General features: G+C 38.2%; 1 protein-coding gene across 1 annotated transcript in view; it reads right to left on the bottom strand.

The window, feature by feature from the left end:
- LOC137631075 (uncharacterized protein DDB_G0283697-like) overlaps positions 1–27,986 on the bottom strand; it is a 47,248-nt gene that overhangs the window by 18,327 nt on the left and 935 nt on the right. The window lies entirely within an intron of this gene.

Genomic DNA, 27,986 nt, shown 5'->3' on the forward strand with positions numbered 1-27,986 from the left:
AGGAAGAACTAAGGGTGTCAATCTTAATGCGGTTTTTTTTCGGGGTGTGTCAAGGAGGGAATGATGAAGCAGCTTATTCTAATGATTAATGGTGATAATATATTCTGCGTTCAAAGGCATTTGTTGCTTGTCAGTATTATCATTTGCGCTTCTGTACTTCAAGATACATTGGTATGACTTATTCCTGTATACTCATAGCTGGTTACTACTTTGTTTACTTGAATAATTATTATTATTATTATTATTATTATTATTATCATTATTATTATTATTATCCAAGCTACAACCCTAGTTGGAAAAGCAAGATGCTATAAGCCCAAGGGCTCCAATAGGGAAAAATAGCCCAGTGAGGAAAGGAAATAAGGAAATAAATAAATGATGAGAACAAATTAACAATATATCATTCTAAAAACAGTAACAACGTCAAAAGAGATATGTCATATATAAACTATAAATGGTGTTATCATTATACGATTATTAATAATCAAGCTAATTTTCTTTTCTTAATGCTTAATATACACCTGCTTAGACCGAGATAAGATTTATTAATCGGAAATACAAACAGAAATAACAACAACAATAATAACATCTGCATAATACGACAATGTTAAAACGGACTTTGACATTGAACATGCAATGGTTCCTTATAAAGGGGTTGTAAGAAATCGTGATTCTTCTCGGAAGAATTTCATGTTCGAATCATTTACTGTTTCTCCAATGAGTCTTTTTTTTTTCTTTTTTTTTTTAGACGAGATTATTCAATGTTGCCTCTTTTTTTTTTTTTTTATCTTAACTTTGTTCTGAATTTGTCTGTTTATATTATCGTTTCCCTGAATAGTCTTTTGCGTTTTCCCTATTGAGAGAGAGAGAGAGAGAGAGAGAGAGAGAGAGAGAGAGAGAGAGAGCGATTTATATCATAGTTACTCTGAATATTCTTCTTTTGCGTTTTCCCAGTTGATTGGCTTACGTCATTGGTAATGTCGAGAGAGAGAGAGAGAGAGAGAGAGAGAGAGAGAGAGAGAGAGTTTTCTGACATACTGGTGTCATAAACAGAAAGAGAGACAAGAGATTCTGCCTTGATGAAGGAATGTATCTGTTGCTTCCAGTTTGTAATTATCTCAAAGGCATGCAAGAAGGTATATGCAAGAAGGAATGCAAGAAGATATGCAAGCAAGCATTCCGAGCGTGTGCTTCTCCATCAAGCAGTTGCTGCCCGGATTCAACTCTCTTGGCAGAGCCTAAGTAGGGGCTGGGGAGGGGGGGGGACTTGAATCCACCAAAGAGTAAAGCTTCAGAAATATCAATAAGAGTAATAACAATATTCCGTTCCCAATGATGTTTTTGCAATGGCTGGATGAGAGAGAGAGAGAGAGAGAGAGAGAGAGAGAGAGAGAGAGGAGTTAATGGAAATGACCTGAGGTGAAATGTTAGCTGGGAGGTTAGATGATAATCCAACATATCAATAACATTAATCAATATTCCATCTATCATATAAATATATATGTATATATATATATATATATATCTATATATATATATATATATATATATACTGTCTATATGTGTATCTATATGTATGTATAATATACACACACATGTATATATATGTATATATATCTATATATATATATATATATATATATATATATATATATATAATCCATTCCTTTCTCGCCTTTAATAAGATGAAGGAAATGTTTCAAAGTTCAAAATTATCGATACCAAAAAAAGATTTGATACACAGTTAAAACGTGTTTCATTGTAATCTTACCTTATCGAATTTTACAGGAATGTATATTTAGTTCCTTTACAATAAAAGAAAATCGTAAAAGAACAACGACAATAGCAATAAATTGTTCACTTTTACCATTACTTATGGACCTTTTTAAAGGTTTTTAAAGGTCGCTCATGAATGGCAGAGGCAAGCAGGACAATGCCCTAGGGACTGATCATATACACATATGATCAGCGCCCAAGCCTCCTCTCCACCAAAGCTAGGACAAAGGAGGGCCAGGCAGTGGCTGCTGATGACTCAGCAGATAAGACCTATAGGCTCCCCCAAACCGCCCCCAGCCTTAGCTCACAAGGATGGTAAGGTTGCAGACACTAACGCCACTAACGAGTCTGAGCGGGACTCGAACCCCCGACTGGCAAACACCAGGCAGAGACGTTACCAATCCTCGGATGCACCTCTGCTTTGAACGACCTCCCTGGTCCCAACGCTAGGTCATATTACTTTTTTTTCAGTACATAAAACAACCCAGAATTCACATGAAAATGTCACTGAAGTGTTACTAAATTATCATGGATATTCGAAACGTGAATTAAATGAAGATATTGACAGACGATGTTGCAAAGACTACAGAAAATGTTGTAAAGACTCCAGCGCATATTGCAAAGACTCCAGCACATATTGCAAAGACTCCAGCACATGTTGCAAAGACTCTCGCACATATTGCAATATTGCAAAGACTTCTGCACATGTTGCAAGGACTCTAGCACATATTGCAAATACTCCGTCACATGTTGCAAAGACTCCATCACATGTTACAAAGACTCCCGCACATATTGCAAAGACTCCAGCACATGTTGCAAAGACTCTCGCACATATTGCAATATTGCAAAGACTTCTGCACATGTTGCAAAGACTCACGCACATGTTGCAAAGACTCCATCACATGTTGCAAAGATTCCAGCACATATTGCAAAGACTCCAGCATTCATCGATTTTATTTCTGCCTTTCCTCTATCCAAAAGTCTTTGGGGAAAGTTATCACATCTGTCAGGGAAGAAAGAATTGCAAAAAAAAAAATTGCTAAAGTTTTCCCAAATGACGCAAGTAATCTTCACTGCCAGTTGCATTCAGAAGAGTCGAAAGGAGTCATTATTGCCGAAACAAGAATCAAGAAAACTTTGTCAAGCAAATCACGGGTTATGAAAAAAAAAAAAAAAAAAAAAAAAACAAGGCTTCGTGCGACGTTGCAAGGTCTCTAAAGAACCGAGGATTCGTGCGACGTTGCCAGGTCTCTTAAAAAACCGAGGATTCGTGCGACGTTGCCAGGTCTCTAAAGAACCGAGGATTCGTGCGACGTTGCCAGATCTCTAAAAAACCGAGGATTCGTGCGACGTTGCCAGGTCTCTAAAAAACCGAGGATTCGTGCGACGTTGCCAGGTCTCTAAAAAACCGAGGATTCGTGCGACGGTGCCAAGTCTCTAGGCTTACCAACCATTATAGCTACATACGCCATGAGAGAATTGCGCAGTATTTCACAGCCGTGCATCAAAATTATTTATAAAAATGTAAATTATCGGGAGTTTTTTGACATTCTAGAATTCAAATCTGCTTCGTTAAGAGGGATTAACTTCTTTGTTTTAATACAAACCGTTGTTTTCGATATTTGTATTATTTGGAAGTTATACTCTTGGTACACTAAAGTATGAGATAACTTCATCCTAAATCAAGGCTTATTTGCACCTTTGGAGCTGTAATAATTTTATGCACACATCTATGCATATACATATACACACATAAATATGTATCTATACATAAATATATCATCATTATCATCAGCCATTGCTAATCCACTGCAGGACAAAGGCGTCATTATTATTATCAATACTTGCTAAGCTAAAACCCTAGTTGGAAAAGCAGGATGCTATAAGCCCAGGGGCTCCAACAGGGAAAATAGCCCATTGAGTAAAGGAAACAAGTAACAACATTAAAATAAATATTTCCTTTATAAACTATAAAAACTTAACAAAACAAGAGGAAGAGAGAGAAATCATATAAAATAGTGTATCCAAGTGTACCCTTAAGCAAGAGAACTCTAACCCAAGGCAGTGGAAGACCATGGTACAGAGCCTATGGCACTAACCAAGACTAGAGAATAATGGTTTGATTTTGGAGTGCCCTTCTTCTATGAGAGCTGCTTACCATAGCTAAAGTCTCACTTCTACCCTTACGAAGAGGAAAGTAACCACAGAACAATTACAGTGCAGTAGTTAGCCCCTTGGGTGAAGAAGAATTGTTTGGTAATCTCAGTGTTGTCAGGTGTATGAGAACAGAGGAGAATCAGTAAAGAATATGCCAGAATATTCGGTGTATGTGTAAGCAAAAGGAAAGTAAACCGTAACCAGAGAGAAGGATCCAATGTAGTACTGTCTGGCCAGACAAAGGACCCCATACCTCTCTAGCGGAAGTATCTCAATGGGTGGTTGATGCCCTGGCCAACTTACTACCTACTAGTAGGATTATCATCTCATCTTTCTCTGACATTTCACCTCTGGTCATTTCCATTTCATTTCCCATTGGAAAGAACATGATGGAAACTCACATACAGCCACTGCAAATACATTATTGAGAACGAAACGTTGTTATCATTATTACTATTATCAATATTTCTGAAGCTTTACTCTTAGGTGGATTCAGGTCCCCTCCCCCCCCCCCCTCTCCTTAGACTCTGCTAAGAGAGTTGAATCCGGGCAGTAACTGCTTGATGGAGAAGCACACGTTCTCGGAATGCTTGCTTGCATATATTCTTGCATGCCTTTGAGATAATTAGAGACTGGAAGCAACAGATACATTCCTTCATCAAGGCAGAATCTCTTGTCTCTTTGTTGGTATATCAGAAAAAAAAATTCCTCTCTCTCTCTCTCTCTCTCTCTCTCTCTCTCTCTCTCTCTCTCTGTGGAATAGACTTCCAGCGGATATAGTAAACAGTAACACGGTAAACTTGTTCAGGAGTAAGTTAGACAAGATCATAAGAACCCTCTAAAGACTTGAGAGCAAAACATTCTACCAAAGAGCAAATGGAGTCTCCTCGAATGGACTAAAAAAATCTGAGACATCCAAAATCCTTGTAACTCTCTCTCTCTCTCTCTCTCTCTCTCTCTCTCTCTCTCTCTCATGACAAAAGAAAAATATCCAGAAAAAAACAAAAGTATAAACAGACTAAGATAGAACAAAGTAGGGAACAAGAAAAAGCTGCGACGAGAATACAATTGAAAAGTGCCTCTCATTGGAGGAACAGTAAATGATTCGAAGATAAAATTCCTCGAAAAGATTATACATTTCATGCAACCCCGTTATAAAGAACCACTGCATATACAACGGCAAAAACCTATGAATATATTAATATTATTAATGTACGCGCGCGCGCACGTGCATAAACACACTCACACACACACACACACATATATATATATATATATGTGTGTGTGTGTGTGTGTTTGTGTGTGTGTGTATATAGGCTACATGTATTTATTTATTTATTTATATATATATATATATATATACATATATATATATATATATATGTAGCCTACACACACACACACACACACGCACATATATATATATACATACATATATATATATATATATATATGTGTGTGTGTGTATATATAGGCTACATATATATATATATATATATATGTGTGTGTGTGTGTGTGTGTGTTTATACAGGTGTGTGCGCGCACGTACAATAATAATATTAATATGTTAGCAAATCAACACAGCATTTTTCTAAATACATATTCAATGAACAATTTACATAATATTCAAAGAGTGAAAACAGTTCATTTGCTGTATTGCCCTTCCCTTACTTTTAATATGCTTTAAAAGGATCAAAAAATTGTTTGCTTTCATGATTAATATTGATGAATATTAAATAGTTTCTGCAGAATGTCAATAATGCAATGATTTAGTTTGAGAAAAGTTTTAGAATTTTATTTTCTCTTCTTGGTGAAAAGATAGAAACATAAACAATATGAATACTATATATATATATATATATATATATATATATATATATATACTATATATATATATACTATATATATATATATATATAATGGTGAAAAGCTAGAAACATAAACAATATGAATACTAAACATATATATATATATATATATATACATATATATATATATACATATATATATATATACATATATATACATATATATATATACATATATATATACACATATATATACATATATATATATATATATATATACATATAACAATCTCTAAAGCTTAGAAATTGAGAAAACATTAAGGGAAAATTTAAAACGCACAATAAAAAAAAATCACAAGAACTTATATATTACAACACACTTAATCAATCACTTACACTATTGATAATGGTAAAACCTAAAGGTTTTTCAACATTACATACATCATAAATTTCATAATTCATTTTATTGCTTTTAACATCCGGGGGTGGCTCTAAAATAAATAATAAAGTCACTGTCAGAGTCCTACCATAACTTGTAAATATGGAATTATAAATCCAATACTAAATAGGTATGTAGTGATAGCAACATGACTTTATAAAATCAAACAAATAAAAAATAAAAATAAAAGCCACAATGTCTAATTCAATTCATAAGCAGCTCTTCTAGGAAAAGGACACTCCAAAATCAAAGCATTGTTCTCTAGTCTTGGGTAGTGCCATAGCTTCTGTACCATGGTCTTCCACTGTCTTGGGTTAGAGTTCTCTTGCTTGAGGGTACACTCGGGCACACTATTCTATCTAATTTCTCTTCCCGTTGTTTTTTTAAAGTTTTTATAGTTTATATAGGAAATATTTATTTTAATGTTGTTACTGTTCTTAATATTTTATTTTTCCTTGTTTCCTTTCCTCACTGGGCTATTTTCCCTGTTGGAGCCCCTGGGCTTATAGCATCTTGCTTTTCCAACTAGGGTTGTAGCTTAGCAAATAATAATAATAATAATAATAATAATAATAATAATAATAATAACACTACATTCTACACAACCACTGCAAACAATAATAATAATAATAATAATCATAATAATAATGATAATAATAATAATAATAATAATAATAATAATCATAATAATGATAATAATAATAATAACACTACATTCTACACAACCACTGCAAACAATAATAATAATAATAATAATCATAATAATGATGATAATAATAATAATAATAATGATAATAATAATAATAACACTACATTCTACACAACCACTGCAAATAATAATAATAATAATAATAATAATAATCATAATAATAATAATAATAATAATAATAATAATAATAACACTACATTCTACACAACCACTGAAAACAAACCCGTTGTTTCAATGATTACTTCACCTAGGCCTAATCCCTACGACACAAAACCTGCCTCTCTTACTAATCTACAATGAAGCCAGAGTATATATCATAAAAAAGTGTTGCGTTAGCCTCTGATTGAAGTTAAAGCCAGATATCTTATCTTTATAATTCTGATTATTATAAAGCAGCTAGCATCAGAATAAAACAGTCTATTTGAATATTGTTATCGTAAATATAATTTTAATGCTTTAAATACCTAACAGGTGATCTTTACTAAGGTACTTCAATTGATAGGCCTGGTTGAGAGAAGTTGTCATTTCGAACATGAGCGTCTTTGCAGTTATCTAGCACTTTAATGATTAGAAAAAAAGACAGTCAAAGCAAAGAAAAGATGAGATACAGCCGTGCCTTTACGAGTAATCTGAGAGAGAGAGAGAGAGAGAGAGAGAGAGAGAGAGTAGCATAGCACCAAGAGAGAGAGAGAGAGAGAGAGAGAGAGAGAGAGACTTTACAAAATTGAGTGGTCGTAAGATCTAAAGATCAGTGTTTTGGTAGAGGAAATGAACAGAGAGAGAGAGAGAGAGAGAGAGAGAGAGAGAGAGAGACTACAAAATTGAGTGGTCGTAAGATCTAAAGATCAGTGTTTTGGTAGAGGAAATGAATCTCTCTCTCTCTCTCTCTCTCTCTCTCTCTCTCTCTGATTTTCAACCAATGAGCATACTTATTTGAAGCTGTTCTTATTGTAGGCCTACCCAATTTCGAACTCAACAGGTCTAATAAAAAAAAATGTTTACCCCAAACAAAAATGTCCTTAAAACATCATAACAATTCACTTACTGTGTTCAAGATCATCATCTTCACCAACACGTTTGTTAAAATCATGGAAGTCAGTCTTGAGACTTGAGCTAGAGGACTTAAGCCTTCTTCAAATCCACCCTCCTAAATTCACATTCGTTTCTAACACAACAAATGTGACAATTGATCAAGTTCACATTTTTTTCCCAACATTCGAAATGTGACAAAATGCCCCAAAACGTGCTTTGGAAATATGTAGGCCTATGTCTATATCTTTATATTAACGATTTCTGAAAAGTAACTGACATTGGAGATAATGTGGCACATTCTTTTTCGACATTTTACCCCATTGCTCATAATTCAAATGACTGTTTTAAAGCAAAAATAAAAAAAAATCATGTTTTTATGTAAAATTAGTTCTAACAGGTAAATTAAGAAAAGCGTCTTTTTAATTAGAGGTTTAATTCATTCATTTATAAAAACCGTAGTAATTTCAAATATATCTTTATCTAAAATAACGATTTCTGAAAAGTAACTGACATTGAAGATAGTGTGGCACATTCTTTTTCGACATTTTACCCCATTATTCGTAATTAAAACAGCTGTCTTATAGAACTAAACCATCTGTCATGTTTGGATTTAGAATGATTTTCAATGGATAAATCAAGAAAAGTGTCCTTTTAGTTAATCTAGTGTTGTATTTAGAATGATTTTCTATAGATAAACCAAGAAAAGTGTCTTTTTAGTTAATCTAGTGTTGTATTCAGAATGATTTTCTATAGATAAACCAAGAAAATTGTCTTTTTAGTTAATCTAGTGTTGTATTTAGAATGATTTTCTATAGATAAATCAAGAAAAGTGTCCCTTTAGTTAATCTAGTGTTGTATTTAGAATGATTTTCTATAGATAAATCAAGAAAAGTGTCCTTTTAGTTAATCTAGTGTTGTATTTAGAATGATTTTCTATAGATAAATCAAGAAAAGTGTCCTTTTAGTTAATCTAATGTTGTATTTAGAATGATTTTCTATAGGTAAATTAAGAAAAGTGTCCTTTTAGTTAATCTAGTGTTGTATTTAGAATGATTTTCTATAGATAAATTAAGAAAAGTGTCCTTTTAGTTAATCTAGTGTTGTATTTAGAATGATTTTCTATAGGTAAATTAAGAAAAGTGTCCTTTTAGTTAATCTAGTGTTGTATTTAGAATGATTTTCTATAGATAAATTAAGAAAAGTGTCCTTTTAGTTAATCTAGTGTTGTATTTAGAATGATTTTCTATAGATAAATTAAGAAAAGTGTCCTTTTAGTTAATCTAGTGTTGTATTTAGAATGATTTTCTATAGATAAATCAAGAAAAGTGTCCTTTTAGTTAATCTAGTGTTGTATTTAGAATGAATTTCTATAGATAAATTAAGAAAAGTGTCCTTTTAGTTAATCTAGTGTTGTATTTAGAATGATTTTCTATAGATAAATCAAGAAAAGTGTCCTTTTAGTTAATCCAGTGTTGTATTTAGAATGATTTTCTATAGATAAATGAAGAAAAATGTCCTTTTAGTTAATCCAGTGTTGTATTTAGAATGATTTTCTATAGATAAATCAAGAAAAGTGTCCTTTTAGTTAATCTAGTGTTGTATTTAGAATGATTTTCTATAGATAAATCAAGAAAAGTGTCCTTTTAAATAATCTAGTGTTGTATTTAGAATGATTTTCTATGGATAAATTAAGAAAAGTGTCCTTTTAGTTAATCTAGTGTTGTATTTAGAATGATTTTCTATGGATAAATCAAGCAAAGTGTCCTTTTAGTTAATCTAGTGTTGTATTTAGAATGATTTTCTATAGATAAATCAAGAAAAGTGTCCTTTTAGTTAATCTAGTGTTGTATTTAGAATGATTTTCTATGGATAAATTAAGAAAAGTGTCCTTTTAGTTAATCTAGTGTTGTATTTAGAATGATTTTCTATAGATAAATCAAGAAAAGTGTCCTTTTAGTTAATCTAGTGTTGTATTTAGAATGATTTTCTATAGATAAATCAAGAAAAGTGTCCTTTTAGTTAATTCAGTGTTGTATTTAGAATAATTTTCTATAGACAAATTAAGAAAAGTGTCCTTTTAGTTAATTCAGTGTTGTATTTAGAATGATTTTCAATAGATAAATTAAGAAAAAGTGTCCTTTTAGTTAATCTAGTGTTTTATTTAGAATGATTTTCTATGGATAAATCAAGCAAAGTGTCCTTTTAGTTAATCTAGTGTTGTATTTAGAATGATTTTCTATAGATAAATCAAGAAAAGTGTCCTTTTAGTTAATCTAGTGTTGTATTTAGAATGATTTTCTATAGATAAATCAAGAAAAGCGTCCCTTTAGTTAATCTAGTGTTGTATTTAGAATGATTTTCTATGGATAAATTAAGAAAAGTGTCCTTTTAGTTAGTTTAATGTTTGGATTTAGAATGATTTTCAATTTATAAATCAAGAAAAGTGTCCTTTAAGTTAATCTAGTGTTGTATTTAAAATGATTTTCAATTTATAAATCAAGAAAAGTGTCCCTTTAGTTAATCTAGTGTTGTATTTAGAATGATTTTCTATAGATAAATCAAGAAAAGTGTCCTTTTAGTTAATCTAGTGTTGTATTTAGAATGATTTTCTATAGATAAATCAAGAAAAGTGTCCTTTTAGTTAATCTAGCGTTGTATTTAGAATGATTTTCTAAAGATAAATCAAGAAAAGTGTCCTTTTAGTTAATCTAGTGTTGTATTTAGAATGATTTTCTATAGATAAATCAAGAAAAGTGTCCTTTTAGTTAATCTAGTGTTGTATTTAGAATGATTTTCTATAGATAAATCAAGAAAAGCGTCCCTTTAGTTAATCTAGTGTTGTATTTAGAATGATTTTCTATGGATAAATTAAGAAAAGTGTCCTTTAAGTTAGTTTAATGTTTGGATTTAGAATGATTTTCAATTTATAAATCAAGAAAAGTGTCCTTTTAGTTAATCTAGTGTTGTATTTAAAATGATTTTCAATTTATAAATCAAGAAAAGTGTCCCTTTACTTAATCTAGTGTTGTATTTAGAATGATTTTCAATTTATAAATCAAGAAAAGTGTCCCTTTAGTTAATCTAGTGTTGTATTTAGAATGATTTTCTATAGATAAATCAAGAAAAGTGTCCCTTTAGTTAATCTAGTGTTGTATTCAGAATGATTTTCAATAGATAAATTAAGAAAAGTGTCCTTTTAGTTAGTTTAATGTTTGGATTTAGAATGATTTTCAATTTATAAATCAAGAAAAGTGTCCTTTTAGTTAATCTAGTGTTGTATTTAAAATGATTTTCAATTTATAAATCAAGAAAAGTGTCCCTTTAGTTAATCTAGTGTTGTATTTAGAATGATTTTCTATAGATAAATCAAGAAAAGTGTCCTTTTAGTTAATCTAGTGTTGTATTTAGAATGATTTTCAATTTATAAATCAAGAAAAGTGTCCCTTTAGTTAATCTAGTGTTGTATTTAGAATGATTTTCAATTTATAAATCAAGAAAAGTGTCCCTTTAGTTAATCTAGTGTTGTATTTAGAATGATTTTCAATTTATAAATCAAGAAAAGTGTCCCTTTAGTTAATCTAGTGTTGTATTTAGAATGATTTTCAATTTATAAATCAAGAAAAGTGTCCCTTTAGTTAATCTAGTGTTGTATTTAGAATGATTTTCAATTTATAAATCAAGAAAAGTGTCCCTTTAGTTAATCTAGTGTTGTATTTAGAATGATTTTCTATAGATAAATCAAGAAAAGTGTCCCTTTAGTTAATCTAGTGTTGTATTTAGAATGATTTTCTGTAGATAAATCAAGAAAAGTGTCCCTTTAGTTAATCTAGTGTTGTATTTAGAATGATTTTCTATAGATAAATCAAGAAAAGTGTCCCTTTAGTTAATCTAGTGTTGTATTTAGAATGATTTTCTATAGATAAATCAAGAAAAGTGTCCTTTTAGTTAATCTAGTGTTGTATTTAGAATGATTTTCAATAGAGAAATCAAGAAAAGTGTCCTTTTAGTTAATCTAGTGTTGTATTTAGAATGATTTTCTATAGATAAATTAAGAAAAGTGTCCTTTTAGTTAATCTAGTGTTGTATTTAGAATGATTTTCTATAGATAAATCAATAAAAGTGTCCTTTTAGTTAATCTAGGGTTGTATTTAGAATGATTTTCTATAGATAAATCAAGAAAAGTGTCCTTTTAGTTAATCTAGTGTTGTATTTAGAATGATTTTCAATTTATAAATCAAGAAAAGTGTCCTTTTAGTTAATCTAGCGTTGTATTTAGAATGATTTTCTAAAGATAAATCAAGAAAAGTGTACTTTTAGTTAATCTAGTGTTGTATTTAGAATGATTTTCTATAGATAAATTAAGAAAAGTGTCCTTTTAGTTAATCTAGTGATGTATTTAGAATGATTTTCTATAGATAAATTAAGAAAAGTGTCCTTTTAGTTAATCTAGTGTTGTATTTACAGTGATTTTCTATAGATAAATTAAGAAAAGTGTCCTTTTAGTTAGTTTAATGTTTGGATTTAGAATGATTTTCAATAGATAAATTAAGAAAAACTTCCTTTTAATCAGAGGTTTAATTCATTTATAAAAACCGTAGTAATTTCAAACACTGGAATGCGAGTTTTTGGTTTTAATTAGTTTTACAATATACATGTGGCTATAACGTTGATGAAAATATTAAATCAAAAGCTAGGGAAGCTAATTTAGGTTTGCACATGAAACACAAAACTATAATAAAACCAAACGTCGTGAAAATGTCTAAACCACATGTTATTATGGTGGTATCTTTATTAAATATAAAGGAAATTTTTTTCCAATTAAATTGCTCCTGTGAATCAACGAATTTTAGATTAATCCAAAATAATAATAATAATAATAATAATATTAATAAATAATAATAATAATAATAATAATAATAATAAAGAAATATATTAAAACGTGTTAAGATAAATAGGCTATCTTACATGGCAACTCTTATCCATTGCAGGCTACCTACTAAAGACGAGAATTACAGGCCTGGCCTGTTTCATTTTGGGGAACTTCTGAGTTCATTCTACGTGAAATTAGCTATTTATTTGATTAAAGCTCCAATTAATTAATATATTAATCAGGAATTAAAACGTGTCAGGATAAATAGTCTACCATACATGGCAGCTCTTATCCATTGCAGGCTACCTACTATAGACGAGAATTACAGGCTAGACCTGTTTCATTTAGGGTAACTTCTCATAGTTTAATGTGTGAAATTAGCTTTATTTTTAATTAATCCTCAAATTAATTAATATATTCACCAGAATTTCATTGAAAACCCTATTTCCCACATGCGACTCCTATCCGAAGGTGGAAAAAATTTCGACAGCAAACAGTTCGGTAAACGGCCTATTCACATATGCCCATTTTAAAGTTTTTCATTGAAAAATACTGAATAAATCACTCGTATATAAATATATTGTTATACATTACATGCATAGTAAGACGCACTTTATAATATATCCGCAAATTCCGCTGTAATGCGGTAAATTTGGACGCAAAGTCGAGACACAACCAACTCACGGCCTATTCACATATGCCCATTTTAAAGTTTTTCATTGAAATATAACGATATAAATCACTCGTGTATAAATATATTGCTATACATTACATTATAGTAAGACGCACTTTGTAATATATCCGCAAATTCCGCTGTAATGCGGTAAATTTGGATGCAAAGTCGAGACACAACCGATCGGAAATCACAATCACATAATCACTGACGGTAGGTTGATAATCAAACTTAAGTGATGGTTCCAATTCATAAACTTTTTTTAATTTTTCATATTAAAATTTTTCCGTGTGAAATCTTTATATTTTATAAGAATATATATTTTTTTCATATAAAAACAAACTCAAATTGGTTGTTGGAATCAATTTAATCATAAAAATTTCAACTCATATTGAGATTCATAGACTTTTTATACCTCTTCATTTCAACATTTTTCAATATTAGATTCATATATGTTATGAAATTATAGTATTTTAATATAGAAATATAAATTCTATAAGAATATATTTTTTTCATATAAAAATTAAACTTAAATTGGCTGTTAGAATCAATTTAATCATAAAAATTTCAACTCAAATTGAGATTCATAGACTGTTTATACCTCTTCATATCAAAATTTTTCAATATTAGATTCCTATATGCTATGAAAATATATTCTTTTCATATAAAAATTAAACTTAAATTGACTGTTAGAATCAATTTATTAATAAAAATTTCAACTCAAATTGAGATTCATTGACTTTTTATACTTCTTCATATCAAAATTTTTCAATATTAGATTCCTATATGTTATAAAAATATAGTATTTTCATATAAAAATAAACTCAAATTGACTATTAAAATCAATTTAATCATAAAATTTTAATTTAAATTAAGAACCGCCACAAACCAAAATGTTACCAAATCAGGGTTGCCAGGTTGGCCTTTTTTCAGGCCAAAAAATCTTAAATTTCGGCTTTTTAAAAATTAGTTGGCCTTTAGTAATATCATGAAAAAATGTGGGCTTTAACTACTATATTTTGGCCTTTTTCTAATAATGGGTTGGACTTTTAAAGCTGTGATTGATTATAAGTTGGCCTTTTCTCATTTAGAAAACCTGGCAACCCTGTACCAAATGTCAGGGGTGCCACTCGTACGATAATTACCGTACATGCACGATTATTTTAGTTCTAGTACGATGTACGATACATAACTTATGTATATACATATATGTGTTTGTGTGTTTAATTAAACAATTATACTAAAATATTTTGAAATAAGTCAATCATGTAACTCGTAAATAATTATTTTGAAACTGTGTACGATCATTTTGGTTGAAAAACGACAATTTTAAGGCTCATGTACGATAATCCAGTCGAATAATTTGGAGAACACGGCGTCGCGAAGTTTTATTTGAGTTTGTGATCCATCGTATATATTAATTATCGATTCCAGAAGGAAAATACCGTTTTATTTGTGTCATTCACTTTACAATGGTGATTTGAATTACCAGTATAACTTATATACTTCACCAAGAAGCAAAGTTCAGCTTTCCTCCAAGGAAACTGTAACAGGTAATGTATTCATCGAATTATTATTTCTTATACATATTTATTTAAATATTATTGTTCATTGTGTATTTTAACGCTATTATGCATAATTTCATGATTGTAGCCTATATCATAACTCTAAAAATGCATTATCACGTCTTCTGATTGATTGAGAATAGGCCTACCACTGGGAAGGCATTGCTGCTTAACCTAATATTTCTTAGGTTTAATATTGGATATTTATTTAAATATTATTGTTCATTATGTATTTTAATGCTATTATGTGTAATTTCATGGCTGCATATTGTATATCATTATATCATAATGCTAAAAATGCATTATCACGTCTTCTGATTTATTTGGACTAGGCCTATGACAGTTATACATATTTATCGAGTTATTATTGCACATTATGTATTTTAACGTTAATATGTGTAATTTCATGGCTGCATATTGTATATCATTATATCATAATGCTAAAAATGCATTATCACGTATTCTGATTTATTTGGAATAGGCCTATGTAACCTAAGATTGCATAGGTTCAATATTGGATATCTTTATTTATGGGAATTTCTATTAGAATTCGAAGTATATATTCAGTTTTAATGCATGTGATGTTACATTTCGTTATCTAACAACAATTACAGACCTATTTTATAAATGTGTTATAAAGTTACAAATTTGGTATAGGCCTAGGCCTACAAATCTAAATCATGAGCTTGTATTAGACTCAATCTATATTAAGCCTTGCCTCTCTCTCTCTCTCTCTCTCTCTCTCTCTCTCTCTCTCTCTCTCTCTCAAAGTAAAACCTAACTTAGGCAGAGAGCCTGGTATTCAGGATCCTTGGTATTATTATAGAACAACACCGGAAAAGCTTTAATAGTAAAAAAATGAGGTTATATATAGAGAAACGCCTGTTTTCTCTGAAATTGGCCTTTATTTCCGTCGCATATAAAATTAATAAGATATACCCTGATATGTCCTACGGCAATGGGGACCACAAAGCTGGAACCTTGGGTTTTGGGTGGGGAAAATTTATTGGTGAATTTATGAATAATGGTAAAACTAACCTTTGCATCTTTATACATTATTCTCTGGGATGCATAATAAATCCCGGAAAAATTACCCAAAATATGGGATCCTCTTCCCCTGAAATATTTATTTCACTTTTGTTTACATTTTGCAAACAAGATGTATCGGTGCCGGTTGAGTATGTGGCCTACCTTCCGAATATGTCCTACGAAATTCTATGTGTTTTAGTATGTGGCGTAGCGTAACCTAACCTAACCTAACAAGCCAGGTAGGTGTAGCGTAACCTAACCTAACCTAACAAGCCAGGTAGGCGTAGCGTAACCTAACCTAACCTAACAAGCCAGGTAGGCGTAGCGTAACCTAACCTAACCTAACTAGCCAGGTAGGCGTAGCGTAACCTAACCTAACCTAACAAGCCAGGTAGGCCACATATTAAACCAGAATAAAAAAGGTAGACCACATGATAAACCGGCACCGATGTATCTGCTGCTGTTCGTGCGCTTGTACATTGCTTGTTGCATTATAATGACTCTATACTTCCTGCGCACAAGCCATCCTTCCACTTTCTTTCTACCAATGGAATTACTTCTGTTCGTTCATTGGTAAGTACTCCTCCTCCTGCCGTCCCTTACCATATGATGAAGTTTGCCATATTTGGGCATGTTTGTATGCTTGAATGTGATGTCGGCAGTTCTGCGACACGCCCCATTTTCTTAAGGCAACTCCTCAGTTCCTTTGTAGCTGTGTTGGGTGTGCGCTGCATGGAGGCCAACGTAACAAAGTACAGTGGAACCTCTACACACGAACGTATCTACATCCGAATTTTCCAACAACCGAAGTAAAATTCAAGCAATTTTTCGACTCTACACCCGAATTTTATTTCGACACACGAAGTTAGCAATTTTCGTCGTACCGGTTGTATCAGAATTTTTCGACACGCGAAGTACAATTCGAACACATTCCTACTCTACCCCCGAATTTTTTTTCGACACCTGAAGTAAACAATACCCTTGCACGTAGATGGTACTCATAGCGCCGGATGTATTTTTTATTTCCGCCAATAGAAGGCAGCATTTCTACCTCGGAGGGACCCTCAATTAGCGTGGCTTGGGACATTCCTCTGTTCTTGTCGGCTTCGTGTGGTTGTGCCCTGTGCATTCTGCTATTAACTGTGTTTTAATCGTGATTTTTTACGTTCATCCTTTTACGGTATTTTATGTAAATCATGGGTCCTAAAAGGCTTAGTTTCGCAAGTGGTAGTGGTGAGAAAAGGAATAAGGAAATGCTTTCTTTAGAAGTAAAGCAAGGAATTATTGAAAAGTGTGAGTGTGAGTGAACTTGCTAAAGAACATCACGACGAACTTACTACAGAGGAGCTCAAGGAACTCCATGCTATGTCTGAGCACATGAGTGATATTAAGGAAGGGATCAAGGAGGTAGAACATGTGTTAGGTTCGGCGCAAATAAAAGAGGTGTTAGGAAAATATCAAGACATGGTCGACTTCATCGACAAATACTATCCAAAGAAATTGCAGGTTTGTCGTGTAGTTGCGCAGTTTGATGATGTTTCCCTAATTTATTTTCGAAACATTCTGAAAAGCTGTACCAAGCAACTTTCTATCGATAGCTTCTTTAAAAAAACTACGAAGCGAACTCGTGATGAAGAGGAAGGAAGTGGTTCAAAGAAAACGGCAAAGAGTGAAGCGAAAGAAAGTAAAACAAAGAAAACGGCAAAGATTGAAGAGAAAAAAATTCAATCAATTTTAAGTGTAGAGTGAAAGTGGTTAAAATTAATCATCTAAAAGAAAAAAAGAAAATGTAAAAAAAAATATGAAATATAAAAATAAAAAAAAATAAATGAGCTAAATTAGGTTAAAGTTCACTTAGTGTAAGTTAGAATAAGTTACGGTAGTGTACGTTTATCGTAGTCAACCTCTCTACCTCCTCGCCCCCTGTCCGTCTCCTCTCTGCGTAGCAAGACCAACACCTGCGCTGGACTTTCTAAGGTAAAGTGACGCTAAAAACCCGTTTCTTATTTATCATTTCTTGATAATTATTCTTTTTTACACGTCTATTATCTAATTTAGAGTGCATATTGTCATGTGTAATTATGTGTAGTAATTTATTAAGTAGTTATCATAGGTTTTTGGGCTCAACCACGGATTAATCCTATTTCAATGTATTCTTATGGGGAAATTCGTTTCTACATCCGAACATTTTCTACATCCGAAGTCGGTTGTGGAACGGATTAAATTCGTATGTAGAGGTACCACTGTATAATGGCTGTCATTATGACTATATGGATGCTATTACCAAGTTTTATGGTAATTATTACGGTTGCCAAGTATTACGGTACATCCAGTATAGTGAAATTTTTTTTAAAAGCTCCTTGTGTTATCCTTCAAAGTTTTAAAGTGTCCCAAGTGTAATTCTGAGTTAGCTTTTAGGGAACACGGTCACATTTTCTACTACAGTATAACTCGACTGTAGAGATTGCTAAGACAAAAGAAAACACATTTGGTGTCAATCGTAATGTAAAGAAGGATTTGTGTTTTACTGTACTTTTAAAATTTGTGACCTGGGTAGGGGGTCTGGGGATCTTGCCCCCTGGCTAGGCCTGTGACCTAGGAAGGGGGCTCCGGGGCTTGCCCCCCGGCTAGGTCTGTGACCTGGGAAGGGGTTACAGTTCTGTGACCTGGGAACTACTAGGTTAGGTTAGGTGGGTATGTTGGGTTCTGTGACCTTTTACAAATCTCGAAAGTGTTAAATGATCTCGTTTTTAGTTTTTTCATGTTTCCGCCCACCCAAAGTCCCAGGATCCCAACTGTGTCCATTTGGAAGGGGACGGGAACAGCAGGAGAACGGTTAATTTAGGGGAAAATAAAGGTCAAATTCGTTGAAAGCACATCATTTACAGTAGGAAAAGTTGTTTGTTCCGTAACCGAAATACAAACCACGCTATTTACAAAGGGTTATTACTTTTAGCGTAGCTGAAATGGCGAGCCATTAGAATTTAACGAGGGTGTATTACCCCCGCGCTAGTTAGCGGGGGGGTAGGGGAGTGGTAGCTAGCTACCCCTCCTCCCCCTCACACACAGGTGAATACTCACTTTCACTTTTGGCTCGGACTGTGACAGACGTCTCTGTCTTGGTCCTCGCTTGGCAGCCATTGTCTGTTTTGTCTTTACTTAATCGCTTACTTTTCTTTTACTCAATATATATGTAAACATGTTTTCATGTTTGTATATATATTTGAGTATAGAAATAAGTAAGTTTCCTTTTCAGATGTGTGTGTGTAGTGTACGATATCTATGTGGAGGCCTCGGCAGTTAGGCCACCACGGCCTAATTTTATGGGTTGCGATCGAGTTTGACTTCGGTCTTTCTCTCTCTCTCTCTCTTGAGGTCGTTCACCCTTTTACTATGTTTTACTACGCCCTTGTAGCTTCCTTCCCGTGTGGGTGGGGTTGCTACGCCGTACATTTTGTTTCAATTAGTTTATGAATCTAATTGTAGTTGTTAATTTTTCAGCTTGTAGAACGATTCCTTTCGGGGTTTTCGTTTTTTTTTCTTTAGTGTTCATTCATTTTTAAATTACATAATTACATAGTTACATAATTATAATTGTTATAATTCTGTTTTGGTTACAGCTCTCCTTCCGCGAGTGTAAGTGGTTGTGAGGGCACGTGCCTGTTGTGTAATTCTTGTTCCTTTTCCTCGGGATTCCTCTTCGGAGCCTTCCCGGGGGAATGAATGTGTACTAATATTATTTGTTTTTATTTTTTTACAGTTACCGATCTAGTTCGTTTCTGTAATATAGCAACGGTGTGAGCTGTCTGGTTGAGTCCTGGGGATTCGGCTGTTGCTGCCTCCCCCCTTGTATTGTCGTCAGGGGCGTGTCTCCTTCTACTGGTAGTACTCCCGTGTCGACGGACAGCTCTCCAGTTCATTTTAGAACAGTCAGGAGGCTTGCCTCCTTGGGCGGATAACTTTCCTTCCGAGGGAAGTTTTTTTTCCTGTCCAGGCTTGAGCTTTTCCTCTTTTGGGGGGTTCTTCTCTTGCCTTTTTTTCGTGCGACTATGCTCTTGGTGCTGAGCGGTCGCACCTGCAGTTTCGCTCAAGGGGCTGGGCAACTGCAGGAGCTCCTCTTCGGAGGATTGCCCCTTTTAGGTCACTGGCTGACCAGTCTCTTCCACGAAGTGTTTCTCTTTCGTTCGCGAGAGAGTACACTCATAGAGACTCCTCTTCGGAGGTTTCTTCTGTTGCTGTTGCTGTTGGCCTCCCTCGCCGTAAGGCCCTCCGTCCGCCTCGTCGTAAGGGCCTCTCATCTCCCTATAAGGGTGCTTGAGGCGCCTTTTTGAATCTCCGTTTGCAGCCTACAACTTCTTTTTCTCGATCTTCCGTCTTGGTGCAGATGGACAGCAGTCTAATCTCGTCTTCCGACGGGCAACGGTCTTCCCGACGGACAACGGTCTTCCCGACGGACAGCGGTCTTCCGACGGACATCAGTCTCCCGGCGGACAACGATCCCTTCGGGGCTAAGGGTTGCCCCCACGGGGGTTCTTCCCTTGCGTGTCAGGGTTTCCCTGCGCGCCCTTCTGTTCGTCAGCGCTCTCCTGTTCGTCAGCGCTTTCAAGATGATCTTCCCTGCGGTTCCTGTTACGTGCCCTGTGCGCCCACGTTCGCCCTCGCGATCTAGAACTTCGGTTCAGGTCGGGGTCAAGGACTCTTCTTCTTTGCACAGGCTTCCACGCGTAGCCTTCTGCTCGTCAGCGATCATCAGCTCGTCAGCGATCATCAGCTCGTCAGCGATCATCAGCTCGCCAGCGATCGTCAGCTCGTCAGCGATCATCAGCTCGCCAGCGATCTCCGGATCGCCCACGTGTGTTACAGCTGGCACGCCAACGTTCTCCAACACTTCTGAAGGAACATGGTTCGCCAGCTACTAGCTCAACTGCGGATGCTGATCGCCATCGCGCGACCCTCAACTGCAGATGCTGATCGCCATCGCGCGACCCTCAACTGCGGATGCTGATCGCCATCGCGCGACCCTCAACTGCAGATGCTGATCGCCATCGCGCGACCCTCAACTGCGGATGCTGATCGCCATCGCGCGACCCTCAACTGCAGATGATGATCGCCATCGCGCGACCCTCAACTGCGGATGCTGATCGCCATCGCGCGACCCTCAACTGCGGATGCTGATCGCCATCGCGCGACCCTCAACTGCGGATGCTGATCGTTATCGCGCCATCGCACAACCCTGAACGATTGCCCGCTTACGCATGCTGCTCCTCATCGCACAACCCTGAACGATCGCCCTCTTGCGGATGCTGATCACCATCGCACCCTTTCACGCGATCATTCACCTGCGCATGCTGCTCGCCATCGCACAACCCTGAACGATTGCCCGCTTACGCATGCTGCTCCTCATCGCACCACCCTGAACGATCGCCCTCTTGCGGATGCTGATCACCATCGCACCCTTTCACGCGATCATTCACCTGCGCATGCTGCTCGCCATCGCACAACCCTGAACGATTGCCCGCTTACGCATGCTGCTCCTCATCGCACCACCCTGAACGATCGCCCTCTTGCGGATGCTGATCACCATCGCACCCTTTCACGCGATCATTCACCTGCGCATGCTGCTCGCCATCGCACAACCCTGCACGATTGCCCGCTTACGCATGCTGCTCCTCATCGCACAACCCTGAACGCTCGCCCTCTTGCGGATGCTGATCACCATCGCACCCTATCACGCGATCATTCACCTACACATGCTGCTCGCCATCGCTTACCGCCAGCGATCTTCTTCACCTACGCGGCAGCACGATCCCTCGCCGTCACGCCCATTCGCCTGCGCGCCCGCGCGATCGCTCGCCTGCGCGCCCGCGCGATCGCTCGCCCGCGCGATCGCTCGCCTGCGCGCCCGCGCGATCGCTCGCCTGCGCGCCCGCGCGATCGCTCGCCTGCGCGCCCTCGCGACCGCTCGCCTGCGCGCCCGCGCGACCACTCGCCTGTGCGCCCGCGCGACCATTCGCCTTTGCGCGACTGTTCGCCCTCGCGCGACCATAGTTCGCGGCGAATTCCACAGCCGGTGGTAGCAGCAGGGACGCGTGCTCCTAGGCGGCACTCGGGATCACCTCCATCCAAGCACAGGTTGGTAGTGCAGGACGAAGACAGGTCAGTACAGCATTCTTCCCACCTTCTTTTCAGGCAGGAACCGTCGTGTCCTCTCCAAAGGATCGCCCGATCCCTTTCACCTTAGCGAGGATTTCGGACTCTGTGTCCTTGGAGCAGCAGACATGGTTTGATCCGCTGGCACGGGCGTTAATGAGGTTTATGAAACCAGCACTCACCGGCCAGGGTAACAAACCAGCGGCTGTCTCTCCTACGCTGAAGAGAAAGAGAGGAGTGGACTTCGTGGTGACTTCCCCCAGGGCGAAGTTGGTTCCCAAGAGGTCGGTCTCGAGGGTCCCCTCTCCTGCACGAGTACTCTCTCCTTCTCCCGCCCTGGAAGGATTTTTGGCGGGGGGGGCTTTCCGTTGAAGATTTCTCCATCGGACAAGGGGTGACTGCTTACCTCTTCCTCTGGGAGCTTACCAGGTTCTTTCCCTCCTCGGTTACGGCCCGAGGTTTGGTTCAAGGAAGCTACAGGAAGATCAAGGGTACTTTCCTCCTCTCGAGCTCAGGCACCTTGGCCTTTCGTCGTTAAGTATCTACTTGCGGACAAGCTCAATGTTGTACCATCTGGACGCGCTGACTGAAGGCTTCATTCGGGTGTCTCATCTGTGGAGGTCAACGACCTCAGACACCCTTCCATCCTTGAGAAGAGTTTTGTCTTTGCCCAAGGACAGAGACTTAGACGTCTGCTGTGCGGAGTAAATCGACTTCCGGTTTCACTCCTCCAAGGCGCTTTCTTCCAGACTCTGCAGGGCTCCAGCTCCCTTTTCTTTCAACCACGTCGGCCCAAGTTATCGGCTACGACAACTGGGACAAGGTGTCCAATTGCAGTTTCCTCCTGTCAGGAACAGATGGCACGGGAGACTCCCCCGGGGGGGCATAGTCCTAAAAGGAGTTCACGAACTCTAGGATTGCAGGTTTTTTCGCTGGGAGGATGCTTAAGGTTACTCATCCGAATGACAGCTTCCCGATGCCCATTCCCGCACAATCTCTGTGAGTAGCCAAGGATATCGCGCCTGCCGTCTCTGTCAGCGAATTCAGTGTCTCTGAACCTCTATGCCATAGCATCAGCAGAGTTGCCCGGTTGGGCAGAATGATCCATACCTTAGGCGAAGGTCTTCCTTAGGATCATCGACGGCTTCACCCCCGGCCCCCTCAGTCGATCCTTTCTTGTAAGGAAGGATCTGAGAGGGGATGTCCATAGTCGACCTCTCAGCCCTGATCAAGTTTGTCGAACAAACTTCGGCCAGCGTAGACCAGCAGAATCGATCAGACTGGTAACGAGGCGACAGGACTCCTTTAACCCTGGATCGGAAGGACGGGTACTTTCAGTTTCCATTCCATCCATCTTCCAGGGTGCTCGTCGAATTCAGCCTAAACTGCAAGTATTCCTGCTTATGATGCAGTGTGGCTATCCCGCCGTGGCATAGCAGGTTTGTTTCCCCAGAGAACTCTCCCTGCCTTCCTCTTGGCCGCTCAGGTGCAGACTTCCGCCTCCTCTGCTGTTTGGAGGGCTGGTCAACTCCGGTAGGCTCGGGTTTCGACCTTCTTCAGCGCCGGGAAAAGCTTCCGAATGCTGACCATGAGTGTGGGCTCATGGTATTTTGCTTGGAGCCTTCTCTTCCTCTGCCTCAACATCTGGAGTATCTGGCCATGATATTGAGTCAACCGCCTTACCACGTTGGAAACCCCGCTTCTCGTCCGTCCAGCGAGGTTAAGCAACGTCGGTACTTGGATGGGTGACCACCTGGGGACGCCAGATTCTGTTACCACATCCTCCGAGCCTTCCTTTCGGTTCACCGTGGCAAGACTGAGGAGAGTCGCAGTACCTGTTCTCAGTCAAGCAGAGTTTTCAGCCCTACCTTGGAACGTTTCCTAGTTCTTCTTTCCTCATTGACCCGTTTATAGTCCGAACGGTCGCCTCAGGATAAGTTCCATGTGGGGCGATCCAAGTTCCGGTGGCTTCAGGCAATGTTTAACCGGACTCCCTGGCCCTATGGGACCAGCGGAACTATTAAACCTACAATGGGTGTTGACCTATGGAGCCTCTTGATGGTAGTGGATATTCTCGTCCTTTCCCCACATTCTTGATGCGGTTCTCGGACTCGTCAAAGGAAAGGGGGGGGGGGCATGTTCCGGTCCAGGCCTATGGTCAAGACCTGAAGGATACCTCTCCATCATTCAGGCAGGCTTAAGGGCCTTAGTCTGGCCCCTCTTCAGATCCTACCGCTCCTGCCAAGTCGCCCCGTTGCGTGTCGACTTCATGCTAACCAGCAGGGGACGCATTTTCACACCTTCACATCTTGCAGTAGAGATATCGGGATGATTGAGATTCTCTCAATTCCACCATCGGCTCTCTCATTCCAGGCAGGGGAATGTTTCTCTCAGACTATCCGAGCAGAGCCTCATAGAGAGAGTGTACCTAGGGGTCTTTGACCTTGGGTAACCAGCAAGTGCTGGTCTGGGGGACCTGATCGCGACAGCTTGGAACCTCAAGCTTCCGCTAGTTTTCCCCCCAGTCTCAGACCCCGAGACTCTGGCAAGATGCATTCCGGTGATGGTGGGACAACTTCGACGCCTGCGTCTTCCCTCCTTTTTGTCTGCGGACAATGGGTCTCAACAAAACCAGGTTGTCTGTCAACCTTTCAATGGGAGAGCTCCACTGGGACTATGTGCAGAACGGTTTCTGGACCCTCTGCTTCCCCTGACGGAACTCCCGGGAGAGCTTCTCCCACGGCGCAGACTACTCAAGCAACCACACTGCGACATCTCTCCCGAACCGGGGCGTCGCTTCGGCTTCATGCCTGGAGACACTACGCTTCCTCCTCTAGAAGAGACAACCCGCTACAGTCGCGGTACGGAGGTCGCGTCATCTGCGATAGTCATCCACAGGGGTCTCCCAGGCAAAGTGAAGAGTCTAAGGTGGTTGGTGCCGTGGGAGATATACCTCTTCCCGTGAGGCCTCTTCTCCAGCAATAACGGTCTTATTGCCTTTCGGCGGGAGGAAACTCCTTTCCGCTCTTGGCAATGAAGCCTGTCGCTCAGCCTTTCCCTGACCTTCAGGCTTAAAGGAATAACTTTTTCCTGCCCGCTGGATCTATCCTCGCTCATGCGAAGCTACGATCGTCCCTGCCCTAGTCGGAGGAAGACCTCCAACTTGGAGCATGGCTCGGACTTTTAGTCCTTTAAGAGATCTTCTCAAGACCCTTTTACGACAGGCCTCGGATTGTATTCCGCCCTGGGTCTTCTGCTCACTCTGGCCACGGCCAGTGTGTAAGCAATCTTCTTGGTCTCTTACTACTCCCCCCCTTTCTAAGGAAGAGGGGAAGGCAACATTCAGGCTCGCTCCTGAGTTGTTGGCTAGACTCAGAATCTGTGGGTCCCGACCCTTCGGTCCGATTCATTCAAGATTTTGAGTCTCCATTCTGTGTCTGATGTCCCAAGACCTTCTCTTTCTTGCCAGTACAGGAATCGAGAGGTTAGCGCTGGGAACAGCTGCAGTTTGGCCTCAGTTGCAGCCGATTTGGGAACACAAGGAGGACATGGGGGGAGAGTCACCAGTATACCTCTTCAGCCCGGACTCAAGGACATTCATCTCGACCTGTCTTCAGACCCTCCCCCGTCACGTCGCCCTACAGCACGATGTTGGATACATCGCAACGTCCCTCGCCTTCGAGTAATACTACTCTGTGACGCAGGTGCTACAAGCTGGAGTCTGGAAGCGTCTGATGACCTTCGCAGCCCGCTTCCTGCAGGGCGTGACCCACAGGAGTCTCGATACGTTTTCTATCGCTCTGTGGTGGCTACACAACAGCTGGTCTAACCTCAGGCTCCTTTTTGGACAGGTAGCAGAAGGTTGAGGGCATTGTTATCAGGTTTTAGTCTGCATGAACGAAAGAAGTATGTCTGGCCCTTACTTCTTTCTTCATCATCCCCTCTACGGGGAAGCAGCATCCTGGTCTCTGCATAGCTGACCTCGAACCTCTGCAGGTAAACCATGCTTCCTTGTGTTCCGAGTATTGAGTCAATACTGTCGCGTCCCCCATACCCTGACGAGGTGGTATTGGGAACGTCTTAACCCAGAGTTCCTTCTGGAACTCCAGGTCAACTGCCTAAGACGGGTCACACTTCTTCCTTCACACACAAGCTTACATAGGCCACATGGTTCCTTGCGGTGCAAGGAACTTGTGAGGTGCAGGGACTCCTTTTCTCGAGTGCGACTCACTCGGATTCTGAGTCCCCGGGTAAAGCCAAAGCCAGTATGGCTGGGGACTTTCCACCCTTCCTAAGGGATAAGTCACCCTTTGTAAATAGCGTGGTTTGTATTTCGGTTACGGAACAAATGACAAATTCGAAGATAATTTGTATTTTTCCTAACCATACAAACCTTAGCTATTTACACATATTTGCCCGCCAGCCCTGTCCCCCAAGACAAGTCCTACCTCTAAGTGAAAGTGAGTATTCACCTGTGTGTGAGGGGGAGGAGGGGTAGCTAGCTACCACTCCCCTACCCCCCCGCTAACTAGCGCGGGGGTAATACACCCTCGTTAAATTCTAATGGCTCGCCATTTCAGCTACGCTAAAAGTAATAACCCTTTGTAAATAGCTAAGGTTTGTATGGTTAGGAAAAATACAAATTATCTTCGAATTTGTCATTTTTTCTATTGGAATTGTAGTTCCGTGTTGTTCTATAATTTTACCGGTTCCTCAAGCTCGGGTTAACGAAACTCGTAAGTAGTGGTAATGTGATGTAATATATTTTACCTATTATATATCAAGGAGCACGTGATGGCTTTTGCGGGTATGACTCCGTTGGCTGCAAGTTGAGCGAAAATACGTATATTTTTATATCCCTTAACATAGTGAAATGGTTTATATATCGCCATGATCAGCAAAACTGTACTAGTCAGGGCCACCTATACTAGGTTGGTTTGTTGTGCATTCAGAAAAAAGTTCCCACCACTACTAATATGCACTGGGCAGCGTGGTGATGAAAACTGCCCAAACCCCAGACATGAATGAACAAGTCTGAGGCTTTTTTCCTGCAGTGGACTAGAAACAGCAGCATTAGTTGTTGGTGGTATATATATTAGTGTGTATGTCAGAGAGAGAAATTTTAGGATAATGTATTTGATATACTGTATTACTTTTTGGTAAACATTTTAACAACTCATTTCTTATGCATTTACCAGCTAAATTGATTAATATATCATGTATAATTGTTTTTCCTATTTTGAATAGTATATGAAAGTCTCACCGCCTAATTTTCTACTTCCAGATCAGTCTCCGAAAGGTACGTGAGAGTTTGCGTCAAATTTTGCTGGAATTACTTCCGTTAAGGTAATGTCCTGTCAGCGTTGTTTTTTATTGTGCGCTGTAAAGTCTCCGCTAAGTGAGGATATATGAAGTGATAGCCTACCACCATTGTTCAGTTGGCTAGTTAAACTCTATAGTATTTTGCTATGTCGGGTGATTATGAACGAATTTTAAAGAATAATTTTTTCATTAGACTTAATAAGAGTTTGTAACTAATCCAGTACTCCTCATAAGAGTGGGGAACTTTATCAATAGGTGTATTAGAGTATTGAACTTTTCCAGGAGGTCTATTAGAGTATGGAACTTATCCTGTAGGCCTAATAAACGTATTTTGTAGCAAAGCGAAAAATCTATTTTTGGGTGAGATAGCCATGTCGTCCTGATGGGAGGTTCCTTTAGGCAGCTTTCTAAGGGATATTTAGCTAAATATCCCTTAGAAAGCTGCCTAAAGGAACC

This window comes from Palaemon carinicauda, chromosome 3, assembly GCF_036898095.1.
Source record: "Palaemon carinicauda isolate YSFRI2023 chromosome 3, ASM3689809v2, whole genome shotgun sequence".
In the NCBI taxonomy this organism is placed as follows: domain Eukaryota; kingdom Metazoa; phylum Arthropoda; class Malacostraca; order Decapoda; family Palaemonidae; genus Palaemon; species Palaemon carinicauda.